Source organism: Scyliorhinus torazame, chromosome 5 (genome assembly GCF_047496885.1).
Source record: "Scyliorhinus torazame isolate Kashiwa2021f chromosome 5, sScyTor2.1, whole genome shotgun sequence".
Classification (NCBI taxonomy): Eukaryota; Metazoa; Chordata; class Chondrichthyes; order Carcharhiniformes; family Scyliorhinidae; genus Scyliorhinus; species Scyliorhinus torazame.
This window is the reverse complement of record NC_092711.1, coordinates 265,482,432-265,499,816: the sequence shown is the minus strand read 5'-3', so window position 1 is coordinate 265,499,816 and position 17,385 is coordinate 265,482,432. Positions and strand designations below refer to the sequence as shown.

At 48.8% G+C, this 17,385-nt stretch overlaps 1 protein-coding gene across 4 annotated transcripts in view; it reads left to right on the top strand.

Moving 5' to 3' along the window:
- Window positions 1-532: 532 nt before the first annotated feature.
- Window positions 533-17,385, top strand: part of nlgn3a (neuroligin 3a) — a 417,061-nt gene continuing 400,208 nt past the window's right edge. For 2 of the 4 annotated variants that reach the window (XM_072505501.1, XM_072505502.1), the window contains exon 1: window positions 534-726. The gene's annotated coding sequence lies outside the window, so the exon portion shown is untranslated. Of the gene's footprint in view, window positions 727-17,385 lie in introns of all 4 variants that reach the window. The other 2 variants (XM_072505500.1, XM_072505503.1) reach the window with 2 other exon arrangements.

Sequence of the window (17,385 nt, the reverse complement as noted above, 5' to 3'; positions counted from 1 at the left end):
GACAGCATGGGACGCCAGACCTGCTGAGTTTATCCAGCGTTTTCTGCTGTTATTTCAGATTTCCAGCATCTGAAATATTTTGCTTTTATTTGAAGGCGGCGGCGGCGGCGAGGGGAGAGCCTATGTAATGGGGCATGCTGCAAAAATCCCGTTCCAGCAAACTTTGGACCACTATTTCTCCAAAACAGGGAGACCCTTCAGCCCATCTACCTCATGCGTTGACAACCCCCACCCAATATCCGACACCTTTGAAGTGTCTAAAATCTCCAGGCAAGCCAGTGTTGTAAGACGAGTTGGGAAGCCGGCTGCCTGGATGCAAACTCCGGCCGTGCATCTTTTAGAAGGTGCTTCAGGCTGAGTGATGGAGGAGGGGGGCGCGATTGCCTTCCTCTCCCAATCTCAGTCTCTCCCGGAGCCCGGCTGATGAAGATTCAGGTCACGTCGCGCTTTTGCAGTGGACGCGCATTGCTCGTTCCCGCGGCACGTTCCTGTCGTCGCCCCCCCCCCCCCCCCCAAACACTTCCCCTCCTCCTCACAACACCACTTGCAGTGAAAGGAGTCGAGTCTCGGCGGTGGAAGAGGCAGCGGTGGAACCGGGCTGGAGAGTCACATCCGAGCGGAGAAAGGGCTCCATCACCTCCCCCCCCCCCCCCCGCGCGGACGTGGCCATGGAAGTGCTGGCGAGTTGCACAGCTTCGGAGCGATCCTGATAAGCCTCAGTCCCAGGTAAGAGTCCCCGCCATGGAACCGGGAGCAGGAGCTGATGCGAGTGATCACCGGAGGTCCAGCACCCACTGAGAGAGACGGGGGAGGGAGGGGGTCGCTCACTCACTCACTCTCATTAGTTATTCTATCCGTTCTCTTATTCATCCTTTTTCATGTCCTGCCGAACCTTTTTGCCCGTCCGCTGATACCCACTGTTACCTCTTTTGAGTATTTCTCCATCTTTACAGCTGTTCAATAACAATATCCCACAGTGTCCAAACCAAAAACAAGTGTTTATCTGAAGGGAAATCTGCCCAGGATCCGGGCGAGAGAAAAAAAAACCAAGGTTGATGATCTTTCTATCCTTGTGATGCTGTGTTCTGATGGAATTGGTACGAAGTCTGGTTTGGTATTGAATGCAAATAGGTTTGAAATTTCCTGCTGCTAGATTGGGGTTTTCGTTTTGCTCCTCCGACTTCCCTGCTTGTTTTAGTGTGGGTGCTTTACATCTTGAATCTCCTTTAATATTGCTTTGCATGATTTCTGAAAAATATAAATTAATTGATCATTGTGGACTGGCAGAGAAGGGGGGGGGGGGGGATCTCCAGGCTATCTGTTGTCATGGAGATTGAGTCTAGCCAAGTGAGTGTGTGTTTGTGTGCAAGTTGAAAGCAAAATAACATTACTCCATATACAAATAATAAATGTTTTTGTTTGATAAACAAAACGTGGAGATGAATAAAGATGCGATTTTTCGAATGGAATAAGCATATTGTCTTTTGCTCCAGGAAAGGATCTGGACTTTGCTCATGAATATCTCCCCATCACCTTGTTTGTGTGCAATTTCCACTTGAGTTGGGCTTGATTTGATGGGTTCCTCCACCTCCTCTGGTTTTACCCTGGTTAGGCGCATAATCTGAACGACATATAATGTTGGAGATTTACTGATTATTGTGCAGCCAGCTATTAATCGTCTTCAGTGCTGGTCTGCTACCCCCACCCCCGCTCTCTCTCTCTCTCTTCCCCCCCCCCCCTCCCCCCAAGCCTTGATGCAGGATTTTTTTCCCTCTTTTCTAAAGTGTTTAGGGTGGTTTTTGTGAGCTGTTTTTTTCCTATTCATATTCGGGTCTCGTAGACTGGCTCTAACTGGAATCCCTGCTGCTTTAAACAGATCCCATTCAATAGAAACCGCCAAACATCCAGGCACTGCATCTGAGCAGCTAAGTCACTAACCCTTTCAGAACTGAAGGGCCTCTCGTCGCATATTGAGGGTTGAGAAATTCAAGAAATAGTATTGTGCCCTTCTAAAATCTGCTGTGTGCTTTCTAATAAAAGAAACACTGCCTCATTTCATGTGATACATAAATGTGCCCATCCTGTTGGGGTTTATACATTTCCATATATTGGAATTTTGAAAGGGTCCCTTTTTTTCAAAATGTAAGCATGTACTGTCTTTTTTCTGCCTCCTTCAAATAGTATTTTGAAATGTGACCTTTCTCCACCTGATTGTGCTGTTTTCAAAGTATTTGGCTATTGCTTAGTTTGAAAGGCATTTACTTTAATTTTGCAAGTGAAAAGTGCATTGAATTCCTAAATAGTTCATTCCCAATTCCATTTGTAATATGGGTATAAGGTTTATATCATGTCATCTCAACTTCAAGTCCAGAAATGATCGTTGGCTCCAATTTGATATTCAGTTGTCAAAACATAGAATAAAACTGTGGAAGTGTCTGACTAATTGCAGGAGTATATATGTTTATGTAAATTTGAGGTGGGATATGTGCAATGTGCATGTACTGTGTATGCATATTGTATCTATTTCTAGTGTTTATGGGTCCTATGTGAATGCTCTATGTTTTTAAATATGAGTGCCTAAGCTCCTGTCTACAGAGTTTTACTTGTGGACAAATATTTTATTTCCGAATACAATTTTGTTTTGTTCCCAGTGAAATCTTAATTTTAAATATTGCACTGTCAGTGGAATTGTAATTGAGCTGTTTAACTTGACAAAGGGATTCAATGGGATAGACACAGAGAAGCTATTTCCTCTGGTGGGGAAATCCAGAACAAGAGGGCACAATCTTAACTTTGGAACTAGGCCATTCAGGAGTAAAATCAGGATGTACTTTTTCACAATTCAGGATGCACTTTTTCCACACAAAGTGTAATGGAAATCTCAAAATCACTCCCTAAAAGAATAGATGCTAGGTTTATTGGATTTTTCAACACTAAGACCAATAGAGTTTTGTTAGGTGAGGTTTAGGTGAGATTATCAAGGGATATCGATCAAAGGTGGGTAAATAGAGTTCGGGTACGAATTAGCCACGATCTAATTGAATGGTAGAATACACTTGAGGGCTGAATCATCTACTCCTGTACTTGTGTGCTGAGTTGATGTTTTCACCAAGAATGGCCTGCACACAGTTCATTTTTGAGAGGAGGGCCTGAGCTATCCTAAAATGCAATTGCTTCTGCTAATTGAATAAATCTTTAGTCAACAAATGTCACTCAGTTGTCAGGAGATTCAATCTGCAGCTATCTTGCTGAAATATTAATACAAGCACTGCATAGAAAATTGTATCCACTGAAAGAGGCAGCTGTATGACTGACAGCCACTGTTATTTGAATTTTAATCTGCTGGAGTTTGATGGAAAAGGAAAAGTCTCACATACACCAAGTAGGAGAGGGGGGCAGGCATGAGCATGTCTGATTTATGGCTGAGTGTGGTAAGATGAAAACTGGTGGGTTACTCTGATTTTCTTTTTTAAATTGGTGGCAGTAGATGTTAATAACAACTTGGCATTAAAACATATCTTCTACGAAATGAGACGTGGTGAAATATTGAGTCAGAATGACCGAGAAAGTCCCAGGTTTAATCCTTAGCCAATGTTGATTGATGACCAGCAGCGTGGGGTTATGGGCTGGAGAGAGGAAAATCAAGCAGCATTCATCCAGTGACCTCTGCTGGAAAGGGCATGTATATGGACATCAGGTGTGAACAGGATCAATTCAGCAGTGCAACCCGTTACATTCAAGATACCACTGAAACTTATCTAGGTTCACACATGCAAAACAGTCACATCTGTGACACATCAGAGCACATGAATCTATACCCCAGCAAGAAGTAATACTTTCAGGGAAGGAGAAGGATTAAAAGGGGACTTGGAAAGACGTTGAGATATAGAAAACATGGAGATTTTGCAAATTGCTGATATTTTTGTTTTTTTAATTCATTCTTGGGGTGTGCGGGTCACTGGCAAATCCAGCATTTATTACTCATTCCTGATTGCCTATGGGCAGATGGTGGTGGACCCCCTGCAACTGAGTAGCTTGGTAAGCCATTTCAGAGTCAGGCACATTGCTGTTGGTCTGGAGTCACATATAAGGCCAGACCAGGTAAGGACTGTAGATTTTCTTCCCTGGAGGACATTAGATAACCAGATGGGTTTTTACAACTATTCGGTAGCTTCATGATCGTTATTAATGAGACCCGAATGATAGCCAATCGTCTCATGTCAATAACACTGAAATGCTTGGTTTGCAGTTATTGACTTGACTCCATAAAGGAGCATGACAGAAATATTTCTCAGAACTTGGCTTTAAGAAATAGATCATATGCCCATATTATTTCAGTTGTATACAGTGATGCAGTCTAATTGTTTAATTATGATGACTCATTAGATATATTAAATAAATCAGTAGGTTTATATTTACACATTATGTTCAGAGGATCATCAGTCTCCTGTGTTTGTAGGTGTCAAACATTGTTCTGAGCTTCCAGTCAGATATTGTTTATTCTTGTACAAAATAAACCCTGTTTGAATCATATTTAAGTAAATGATTGCTTTCACCTCCATCTGTAATTTCTTTGACCAGGTACTGTGTCTAACCACCACTGCATATACTACACACCATGAAAACAGAAAATGCTGGAAATTCTCTGTAGGCCTAGCAGCATCTGTTGACAGAAAAACAGCATTAATGTATTAGTTCTGTGGTCTTTCATCAGAGTTCTCTGCTTTTATTTCAGGTTTCCAGCATCACTACATTGAGTTCTAATTCGAGCCCCTGTTATTCACAATGCTCCTATTTCCCCTCTGGTACACACAGTGCTCTCCCATAGAATCATTGTACAGCACAGAAGGAGACTGCAGGCTCTTCAGAAGAACAGTCCAGTTGGTCCCACTTTCCCACTCTTCCCTCATGCCCTTCCAATTCTTCCTCTTTCAAGTCTTTATCCAATTCTCTTTTGAAAGCTACTGTTAAATCTTTTTTCACTACACTATCAGACATGCATTCCAAATTCGAATTTCTCTTTGGGTATCAGTTTATTTGTGCTATCGTCTTATCAATCACCTAAAGTTTGTGCCTTCTGGTTAATGACCATTCAGCGATTGGAAATATCTATCTACACCCTGAGTTATCTTAAAAACCTCACACTTTCTGTCCTTGGCATTCTGTGCTCTGAAGAGGAGCGTAACAGTTTTTCGAGCCTATTTATGTAATTGTAATCCCTCATCCCTGGACCCATTCAAGAAATCTCTTCTGTACCTTTTTCAAACATGTGATGTTATTCCTAAAGTATGATGCCCAGGATTGAATGCATTGCTCCAGTTGGGGTTAATCTAATGGTTGGTTTAGCATATCTTCCTGGCTTTTGTGCTCTACGGGGAAGTAGGTGTTGCCCGGGGAGAGTTATAACTTTCTGGCCCACTGGGAGTTGTGTGGGTTAAGCTGGCCAATCAGGAGGTTTGGGTTTCCTCGCAAGCTGTGTCTGATGCCACCAGAAAGATTTTCCACCCACACATCCACCTGATAGAAAGGGAACAGTGGAGAAGATGCCACTGACCCATGTATGCCAGATTCCTGACCCCTGAGGGAGGAGCAGGAGTCCAATATTGAAAGTGCTTGGGGAGGGAGGGGGGTTGGGGGGGGGGGGGGGGGGGTTGGGGGTGGGGGGGTTGGGGGGGGGGGGTTGGGGGTGGGGGGGTTGGGGGGGGGGGTTGGTGGAGGAGGTAAAGTGAGAAGTTTGAAGCCTGACCCCAATTGGCTCGGTCCAATCTTCATGTGGGTGCTAATCCCTGGGATGTTTTTTTGGGGGGGGCGTGGAATGTGATTCTGGAAGGCAATCTAGCCTGTGACTCTGGGGACGATGGAAGGATGGGATCTAATTCGCGATTCTGCTGGTGCAACGCCAAAGGGTGTGGAATAAAAACAGAAAATATTGAAAATGGCAAGGAAGTCAGGTAGCTTCTATGGAAAGAGAAACAGAGTTAACGTTTCAGGACAATGACATAATCAAACGTGATCCAACTTTAGCAAATCCCTGCTCGCTCTCCTTTATTGGTCGAAGCTTGTCGAAGTGGCTGTTAAATTTCTCCAGAATAATTGTATTTAAAGGTTCCCACAACTGACAGTAACTTTACTACACCGGCATATTCTGCTGGCATTTACATTACCCCAAAATGTCTCGAGTATTTTCAGTATTTTCCTGCAATCCTGTACTTGCAATTATCCCATGTTAACCCTCCTGTGTTCCCCAGTATTCCCAGTATACCCCTGTGACTCTTATTTTTTTGCAATGCTGGCCATTTTAACATGTAAGCTAATGTAATGTTATTTGCTTGACAATTAGTTGTGTCATTTGACAATATTCTTTTAGTTACCATGTGGCATATATTGTTGAAACTAATTATTGGGAGAATTGGAAATATTTCTGATTCTGAGCAGCATGGCCAAGGAAAGGCCATTTTAAGGAGAGGATTAGAACAATGGAGATGATGTACACGGGTGCTTGTCATAACAAGAATTTGTAATAATGAGTAATAAAGAGGGTTTGTAGTAACAAGAGCTCTGTAATATCAAGGATTTGAAATAAAGAGAGATTGCAGTAATGAGAGATTGGTAATGAGTTTTGTCATGGGAATGCCTAATAAAGGAGTTAGTAATAATGAGCAAGATTATCACAATGATTTGTAATAATAATGAGATTTGAAGTCACTAAAATTAGCAAAGGAGTAGTTTTTTAATACCGTACAGCCTAAAAGCTTTCCTTGGCCATTAGACTAGTGGAATTATGTTGTTGTGTGACTTCAGCCTGTCAGAAAAGGGTACCCCTGACCTTGGATAATTTTCTAGCCTGATGGTGGCAGAATGTGACTGCGACAGGCTTTAGAGGCCTGGTATAATGTCTTGAATTGAAAATGCTCATCCTTGCATCCAGGTTTCTTCATTTCATGACTCCTCCTTATATCTGTAACCTTCTCTGTTTTTATAACCCTCTGAGAAGTTTGTATTCCTCCGACCCCCCCCCCCCCCCCCCCCCCCCCCCGGCCGGAGAATCGCCGGGGGGGGCGGCGTGAATCCCGCCCCGACGCCGGCTCATGGATTCTCCGGCGCCGGTTTTTCGGCGGGGGCGGGATTCGCACCGGTTCGGGGCCATTGGCAGTGGTCCCCCCCGCGATTCTCCGGCCTGCGATGGGCCAAGTGGCCGCCCGTTTTCGGTGGGTCCCGCCGGCATGAAATATACCAGGTCCTTACCGGCGGGAACTGGCTCTGCGGGCGGCCTGCGGCGTCCTTGGGGGGAGGGGGCGCCCGGGGGGGATCTGGCCCCACGGGAGCCTCCACGGTGGATTGACCCGCGATCGGGGCCCACCGATCTGCGGGTGGGCCTGTGCCGTGGGGGCACTCTTTCCCTCCGCGCCGGCCGGTGTAACGGTCTGCCATGGCCGGCGCGGAGAAGAACCCCCCTGCGCATGTGCTGGGATGACGCCAGCACACGCTGGTGCTCCCACACATGCGCCGGCTGGCGGAGGCCCTTCGGCGCCGGCTGGCACGGAGCCAACCCCGCCAGTGCCGGCCTAACCCCTGAAGGTGCGGAGGATTCCGGAGTAAGGCCCGCCCCGCCGGTTAGGGGAGAATCCCGCCCCAGTCATTTCTGCATTCTCCTATTTCCTTTGCGTGGCCTTGGTAGTCATGCCGCCCCCCCCCTCCCCCTACCCCGCACACCACCCTAGGTCCCACGGTCAGGAAATAATTTCCGAAACTTCTCCATCTCCCTACCTCACTCTCTCATTTTGTAAGACTCTCTTTAAAACTCACCCCTTTGACCAAACTTTTAGTCACCCTTCCTCAAACCATACCTTGGTCTTGGATCTTTAAGAGTCCCTCCTATTTATTTCCTTTGTTGCCATTTCTATTCTTTTATTATTTTTGGTCCATGGACCCATATTCCGGATGTGCCTTTGAGCAGAACACTCGAGTTCAAGCAGCTTACTTATCAGGACAGTGTGATCTAGGTTTTATACTTTGCAGAGGAGAAACCAGGGGTGTCATTCTCCGACCCCCCCGCCGGGTCGGAGAATGGCCGTTGGCCGCCGTGAATCCCACCCCCGCCGAAGTCTCCGGTACCGGAGATTGGGCGGGGGCGGGAATCGGGCCGCGCCGGTTGGCGGGACCCCCCGCTCAATGGGCCGAAGTCCCGCCCAGAAATTGCCTGTCCCGCCGGCGTAAATCAAAGCTGGTATTTACCGGCGGGACCAGGCGGCGTGGGCGGGCTCCGGGGTCCTGGGGGGGGCGCGGGGCGATCTGACCCCGGGGGGTGCCCCCACGGTGGCCTGGCCCGCGATCGGGGCCCACCAATCCGCGGGCGGGCCTGTGCCGTGGGGGCACTCTTTCCCTTCCGCCTCCGTCACGGCCTCCACCATGGCGGAGGCGGAAGAGACTCTCCCCACTGCGCATGCGTGGGAAACTGTCGGCGGCCGCTGACGCTCCCGCGCATGTGCCGCATTTCCGCGCCAGCTGGCGGGGCACCAAACGCCATTTCCGCCAGCTGGCGGGGCGGAAATCCCTCCGGCGCCGGCCTAGCCCCTCAATGTTGGGGCTCGGCCCCCAAAGATGCGGAGCATTCCGCACCTTTGGGCCGGCGCGATGCCCGTCTGATTGGCGCCAGTCGGCGGACATCGCGCCGTTGGGGGAGAATCTCGCCCCAGATTCTTCAGTGCCGAGTGAATCTTAGGAACAGGTCGATTCGATTGGCTAATTTGCAGCCAGTGGGTTGGCCAGGGACAGTGTTCTGCCTGACAAGTCAGTGATTGGTTTCTGCGCGATGCTTTCTTGGAGAACTTGGCAGAAGTGTTTAGACCTTAGAAGGAGAAGGATCAGCCTCTGTCTCTTGCTTGCCTTCTTGTTCTAAAACCACCAAGTGTTTGGCACATATTTACTGTAAATCTGAATTATCCCGAATCAGCTGAGAAAGTAGACAACCTTGTCAGAGAAATCCATCTCAAGCCTAAAAGGAAGAAGTACCAAAACAAAAGCCTGAACTCCAGAAAGTTAACTGAAAGTTATCCCAGTGCATCAAAGATCCTTGACCTTGTATTTTCTTAATATTTTCTTTACCTTTCAACCAGCCTTTCCCCTCTGATTTTAGTCTGAGTGTGTGTGTGTGTGTAGAGAGAGAGAGTGGGGATAGTTAGAAATGGGGGGTTGGGAAAGGGGTATTAGATATTCAGTTAAATGTTTCTATCAGTTTGATCATAATACTGAACCTGGTGACTGCAGTTTATTGGGCTCGGCCAAAGGCCTCGGGTATTTTAAATAAAATCTAATTTTACTTGTGTTGCAACTCCGGGTCAAGTGAGCCTGGAATTGACCGCGCACTAACCCAGGGTGTCGTGGACAGGATATATGAAATTCCTTGGGACACTTTTCTATGTGTGATAAAAGTACAGGACTTTAGGCGGAATATTACTGGGGCGGGGGGGGGGGGGGGGGGGCTGCTGATGTATTGCCCTTCCTGGAAGTATAAACAAAGCCGATCTGATCGCTCCATGCCAGTCTGCCCCTCACGGTTTAAGAGGGGCAGAGTGGAACTTCCATTCCGCCACAACAACTGAGGAGGAAATCCAGCCTTTGTGAGCTGCTCGTTAATCAGATTCCATCGGTCCTGGTAGCACCAAGCGTGAAATAGTGTGCTGCAACGAGAAAGAAGGCACAATGGATCCCTGAAAACAGATAAGTCCGGGGTCATGGGCAGGGAGTGTTTGGGCAGGTTAGGGAGGGGGCTATGGTATGAGGAGGTAGGTTCAATGCAATAGGTGGGTTGGAAGAAAGGGGATGGGTTCTATCTTAGGGGGCTGAGCTGATCCCTGATCCACAAAGGGTAGCCCCTGAAGATAGAACCTCTACTTCCTTCCCGAAGAATGTTTTCAAATATTTGGCTGAACACTCGCTCCCAACTGCCCACACCAACCATTTCATAGTGTGTGCAGCATATTACTGGTGTCAATTAGCTGAGTAACAAGCCTAATTGAACGTTGATTATAGAAACTAGGAGCAGGAGGAGGCCATTCGGCTTTTCAAAATGCTCTGCCATTCAATATGATCATGGCTGATCTTCTATCTCAAAGCCATATTCTCTCCCCACACCCTTGAAGCCATTAAAATCTAAACATTTTTCCATCACTTTCTTGAATACATTAGGTGCCTTGGCCTCCACAGCCTCCTGTGGTAGAGAATTTCACAAGGTCATCCCTTTGAGTGAAGAAATGTTTTCCCTATCTCAGTCCTAATTGGTCTACATCGTCTCCTGAGACATTATAATAATAATAATCGCTTATTGTCATAAGTAGGCCTTAATGAAGTTACTGTGAAAAGCCCCTAGTCGCCACATTCCGGCACCTGTTCGGGGAGGCCGGTACGGGAATTGAACCCGCGCTGCTGGCATTGTTCTTCATTACAAGCCAGCTGTTTAGCCCACTGTGCTAAACCAGCCTCTGATTTTCCGGGATGGGCAGGGAGGTGGTGGGATGGTCAACTGTCTGACAGGGACTGTAAAATGTAGTCCTTTATTTCTGTTGTATAATGAGTGCCTCTTTCACTTCCAGGCTTAAACTATTAAAATTATCTCCTATTTGGCGTTGTATTCAACCCTTCAGCCCATTGAAAACTTTGCTGTCTGTATTCTATCAGTAATTTATGTTGGTTCACAGTCCTCTGACTGAACTTGAAACCATAAAGAAAGGTAGTTGAATGTGATATTTAAAAGAGGGAACTTCATTTATATAAATAAATAACAAAGTTTGTCGATAACAGTAACTCAGCAGAACAGTATTAACAGTAATAATTTGAAAATAGGAGCTCTAGTAAAAAGGGTCTTGCTTACAGATAACCCTCTTATAGACTGAAAATGTCCGCACATGCTCAGGACCCTCAACAGACGCCAGTAAAACAATTACATAGGAGAAAGGCTCATGAGAACATCTACTCAAAATAATACTCTGTATCACTGCTCCCCCCTCCCCTCACCCCATAAAGTTCAATCCCCCATCAGGATAGCAGTGCAACAAATGTAATGTCTTCACCATAAAAAGCATGTCAGGACCTTTGCGATTATGTTGCGACCTACATAATACCACTGGTGAATCTTGTAACGGTTGATCTGGAATTGTAAGTGAAGAGATAGATTGAGAATTTGTACCTGAACGTTCCTCTTTCATTCCCCCAGGGGAGCTAACTGGCAAACTGGGCCGTTGACAGCGGCCCCCCGGCGATTCTCCGGGCCCCGATGGGCCGAGTGGCCGTCCAGTTTTGGCCAGTCCTGCCAGCGTGAATTTCTCACCTCCCGTACCGGCGGGACCTGGCAGATAAGTCAGAGGGGGTGATCCTCGGGGGAGCACGAGGGGATCCGACCCCGGTGGCCTTGCCCGCGATCCAGATGGGATTTTGGCCTTGTACCTATCAACAAGTCTCCTGGAGAGAGCCCGGTTGTAGATGGTTGTGTGATACGGTATTGGAATAAAAACAGGATTTTACCTTGTTCTCCAAATCCAGATCCACATTAAGCCACCAAACGTACAACCTTGCTTGACTTTTCATTTTAGAAGCACGTGGATGAGACTCATGACTTGCGAGTGAGGGCAGAATGACCACTCTTGACTCCCAGCAGTATGCATCCATCCTGCACACTTAACTCATTCCTGCACTTCACATCAGGTTTCAACTCATCATCTTCCGTGCATCAGAAATCTTTTAACTTGTGACAGAATAGGATCTGTCTGTCTATTGCTTAATCTGCTTTGCACTTAAAGTGCCAATCTCTCGAGTAAGAAAATAGTCTCAGGATGACACAATACCTTAGATGGCAAATCCAGTAACGGGAGACGACTCAACATCCGTATGTGCATTGTCTTTCCCAGCTGTGCGCACAATATTGTACTGATAAGCTGACAATGTAAGCACATAGTTTTTTATTCTTGCTGAGGCCATGGAAGGAATACATTTTGACTTGCATAAAAGACTTATCATTGGCTTGTGGTTGTACACATGAACGACCATCGGGGTACTGATGAAATGTTTTCACCGCAAAACAGATAGCTAGACCACCTTTGTTCAACTGTGAATATCCTTTTTCAGCCTTTGCCAGTGTACGAAATGCAAAACCAATAGGTTTGTTGGATCCATGCTCCATTAAATGAGAAAGTACCCCCCCCCCACACACCATAGGGCGAGGCATCACATGACAGATTAACTTCCCTGCCTGGATCAACACATTAGCCAAATCTTAAGGCAATTGCAGCAGCGTTTTCACATCTTTGAAAACCTTCTCCTGTGTGGACTCCCACTTTCTTTGTGCAGAAGTAGATACAGTGGAGCCAACAGGTCTGGCAAGGACCTTCCAGGATAGTTTACTTAAGGCCTAAAATGAAATGAGCTGTGACACATTCCTGGACTCTGGAGCTTCCTTAATCATTTAAACTTTCATTTCCACAGGATATAAGCCTTGTGCAGTGATTCTGTGGCTTAGATATTCCATGCATTATGCCTGAAAAATGCAATTGCTGTGCTCCAGATGCAGTTCCGCCTCTGAAAACCTTTATAAAACTTCATCACATTTGTTGAGGTGCTCCTCCTCCATCTTCCCCATTATTAAGGTGTCATCCAGGTAGACTGCCATCTGAGGAACGCCTTGTAACACGTTGTCCATCCCCTGAAAGATCGCCGAATTGGAGGATACGCCAAAAACTGAACAACTGTACTTGAACAACCCTTTTTGTATGTTGATGGCTGCATATTGCTTCAAATCTTCATCGAGCAAGAGTTGTTGATAGGCCCAGCTCATGTCCAATGTTGTTTTGCCTCCCACAAGAGTTGAAAACAAATCTTCCATCCTAGATGATGGATATGCATCTAACTTGGAAAACTGGTTAATGGTGAGCTTGTAGTCATCATCTATGTGCACCATACCATCATTTTTAAAGACAGGAACAATTGAAGCTGCCCAAGGAGGAAACTGAATAGGCTCAATGATTCCAAGCCTTTGCAGCCATTCTAATTCCTGCTCCACTTTCCTTCTCGTGGCAGAGAGCACTGTCCTGGGCTTGAGAAAGGGAAGAGCAGCCTGAGGATCTACGGACAACTTCACAGTAGTACCACACAGTGTACCCAGTTCATCATTAAACATGTCCAGATTCTTCTTAACATCATCCTCAGTCACCTTTGTGTTCTTGATTTTACCCCAATTCAATGGAATTTGGCTGAGCCAGTCATGTCCTAGCAAACTCAACCACTTCCCTTTGACTATAAGGAGGCATGCCCTTGCTTCTTGACTATTGTATGCAATATGGACTTCCAACGTTCTGAGGAAAGATCTGGGCTGGGATTCTCCGAGGCTCCGTGCCAAAATTGCGCTCGGCACAAGGTGGGAGAATTAGGCGTCCACCAGCGATCAGGTCCTACGCCGGTCGCAAACCTCTGGCGACCGGAGAATTGACACCAGTTGCCTGCGCGCGATCGACGCAGCGCCGGTCAGGGACCGTTGAAAGAGGCCCCCGCGGCGATTCCCTGCGGTCGACCGGCCGAGTTCCCATCTGTGTAGTTCACATACGGTTCCACCCGATGGGAGCTCGGCATCGTGGCTGCAGTGGCCGTCCTGGTGGAGGGAAGGGGGATCAGTCTCCGGGGGAGGGCCTCCACGACTGCCAGGTCCGGGATCAGAGACCACCGATCGGTGGGCTTGCGCAATCTGGAGGAGCCTACCTTCTTCTGCGCCGCCCCGCTGTGTGGATCCTCCATGTCGCGCGGGACCGGCGCGGAATTGGCTGCTCCGCACATGTGCGGACCCGCAGCCGGACGTTCAGGGCCGCGTATCAGCAGCTGGAGCTGCGCGGAGCACTCCGGCGCCGTGCTGGCCCCCTATGGGCCATGGAATCGCTGGATCAAGAGGCCCATTGAAGCCGGCGTGAAACACTCCGGTGTTAACATCGGCGTTAACACTTAGCCGCTGTTTTGAAGAATGCCGGTTCTGGACTCTCCAGTGTACGTCCAAAGGTTAATCTTTATCATAGATCATTATCATAGAAGTTACAGAGCAGAAGGAGGCCATTCAGCCCATCGAGTCTGCACCGGTTCTTGGAAAGAGCACCCTACCTAAGGTCAACACCTCCACCCTATCCCCATAACCCAGTAACCCCACGGGCAATTTTGGAAACTAAGGGCAATTTATCATGGCCAATCCACCTAACCCGCACATCTTTGGACTGTGGGAGGAAACCGGAGCTCCCGGAGGAAACCCACGCACACACGGGGAGGATGTGCAGACTCCGCACAGACAGTGACCCAAGCCAGAATCGAACCTGGGGCCCTGGAGCTGTGAAGCAATTGTGCTATCCACAAGGCTACCGTGCTGCCCCTCTCTGCTGAAATCTCTGCTGGAGTAAGTGCTGGCACTTGGTTGTAGTCCCACTTCGACTTGTAGGTCTGTTCTCTGATTCCGGCCACGGGAGGGCGACTCTCCGAGCCCCACGCCGGGCCGGAGAATCGCCGCAACCGTGCCACGACGCCCCAACGCCATGCGCAATTCTCCAAGGTGCAGAGAATCAGCGCCATTTGCGCCGGCCCGTTTGGCGCGGCACCGGCCACGGGCCACAGGAATTGGCGGGGCCGCCAATTCTCCGGCCCAAATGGGCCAAGCGGCCTCACGGATACAACAGAGTCCCGCCGGCCCCGTTCACCCTGGTTGCTGCCAGCAGGAACTCTGCGGGAAGGGGTGGGGGGTAAGGGGAGCTCCTTCACCGGGGGCGGGGGGGGGGGGGGGGGCCTCCGATGGGGTCTGGCCCGCGATCGGGTCCCACCTAGGCCCTTGCCTAGGCACCACCATTAGCCTACTGAATATGTCTAGTCTTGCAAGCAGCTATTTCTGTGTCTTGAGCAATGTTCAGAGTCACCTTAAAAGTCGAGTAGTTTCACCCGACAAACGACGCTGAATGCTGTCCTCGTTAATGCCCCAGACCGGCCTATCTCTTAGCATATCTTCTAAAATTGCTCGAAAATCTGTGTTCTCAAAGTTGGTGCAATTCTGTCTCAAAGTTAGCGACTGATTGACCTGCTTTTCGAAAATGGCTACGAAATTTGAACCTTTGAACAATCACCGAGGGCTTCGGGTTATGGTGAATCTGGATCAGAGCAACTAAAACTGCAAATGAAATTTCCCCTGGCTTCCGTGGCATGGCCAGATTCCATATCAACTTTACTCCACATGCACTCCGAAGAATTGAACACTGTTTTGTCTCATCTTCTATTCATTTGTAAAAAGGAAATGCTCATCAAACTCATCAACCACCCTGAACATAGCCATGGTGCTGCTAACTTGAAATTCTGTTGAATGAACCTACTATGAAAACTACCTACTCACTGAATGCAACCTCGTGTTGCCACGCTGAACATCAAAAATCTTTGTTTTCTTTTCTTGTCATTTTCTCCTTGTCGCCAAAAAGGCGAAGACCACGAAGAAAGGCAGTTGAATCCGTGTTTAAAAGACATAACTTTTTTATTTAAATAAATAACAAAGTTTAACAATAATTCATCACAACAGTGGTAACAGTAAAAACTATGAAAACTGGACCACAAGTAAAGCAAGTCTTACTTACAGGTTACCTAGTTGCAGACTGGAAGGCCCGTACAGTCTTCGAACCCTCAACAGATGCCAGTAAAACAATTACATAGGAAAAAGGCTTTTCAGAACATTCTACTCAAAATGACACTCTGTAACACCCTCAAATTTATTTTTATTCCTCTTTGTTTACTTTTCTTCAGCAACATCCCTGTTTCTGGATAGCCTGCTCTCACCCCACAGTGCCTCATCACTGTGTTCTCCAACTCTAACTCTCTCACTCTGACCTTTTGAAAATGTTCCCCTCCCTTTCGCTGACAATTGCCAACCATTCCTACAGCTGCCTATGCCCCGGCCTCCAGAATTCCCTCCCCCACTCTACTTCTCACTTTTTGTTTTAAAACCCTCATTAAAATCCAGGGCGGGATGCTGCAAAAAACGGCGGGGCGGGCAACTCCAGCGTGAAGGAGTGGCGTGAACCACTCTGGCGTCGAGCCGCCCCGACGGTGTGGAATCCTACGCACCTTCGGGGGCTAGACGGCGCCGGAGTGGTTTGCGCATGCGCGGGATGGACTTGGCGTGGAAGGGGCTTGGCGCCATGCCAACTGGCGCCGAAGGGCCTCTGCCAGCCGGCGCGAGTTGGCGGATGCGCGGGAGTGGCAGTGAGTGCTGGCGTCATCCCAGCGCATGCGCGGGGGGGGTTCATCTCCGCATCGGCCATCGCGGACTGTTACAGCGGCCGACGGGGAGGAATAGAGTGCCCCCAGGGCACAGGCCCGCCCGTGGATCGGTGGGCCACGATCGCAGAGCAGGCCACCGTGGGGGCACCTCCCGGGGCCTGATTACCCCACGCCACCCTCCGAGGACGCCGGAGGCCGCCCGCGCAGACAGGTCCTGCCAGCAAATACCTGGTGTAATATACGTCGGCGGGTCTGGCCAAAAACGGGCGGCCACTCGGCCCATCGCGGGCCGGAGAATCACTGGGGGGCCACTGCTAGTGGCCGCCGACCGGCTGGCCGCGATTCCCGCCCCCGCCAAAACCCCGGCGCAGGAGAATTCGGCAGCCGGCGGGGGCGGGATTAACGCCGACCCCCGGCGATTCTCCGACTCGGCGGGGTTCGGAGAATCCCGCTCCCAGTTCTGAAATTAAATCTTTGGCACCTCTGCTAATGTAGTGTCCACAGTGACTCAGTAACTTTGGGTTCAAGACCCATTGAGTTTGGGCTTGATGCAAAATTGCGAGGCTGACCTGCTGACCCTTCAGCACAGTACTGAGGGAGTGGCTGCACAGTACTGAGGGAGTGGCTGCACAGTACTGAGGGATTGGCTGCACAGTACTGAGGGAGTGGCTGCACAGTACTGAGGGAGTGGCTGCACAGTACTGAGGGAGTGGCTGCACAGTACTGAGGGAGGGGCTGCACAGTACTGGTGGAGAGGCTGCACAGTACTGAGGGAGTGGCTGCACAGACTGCAAAGCTAACCCTCCAGCACAGTACTGAGGGAGTGGCTGCACAGTACTGAGCGAGTGGCAGCACAGTGCTGAGGGTGTGGCAGCACAGTACTGAGCGAGTGGCAGCACAGTACGGAGGGAGTGGCCGCACAGTACTGAGCGAGTGGCCGCACAGTACTGAGGGAGTGGCTGCACAGTACTGAGGGAGTGGCTGCACAGACTGCAAGGCTAACCCTCCAGCACAGTACTGAGCGAGTGGCCGCACAGTACTGAGGGAGTGGCTGCACAGTACTGAGGGAGTGGCTGCACAGACTGCAAGGCTAACCCTCCAGCACAGTAC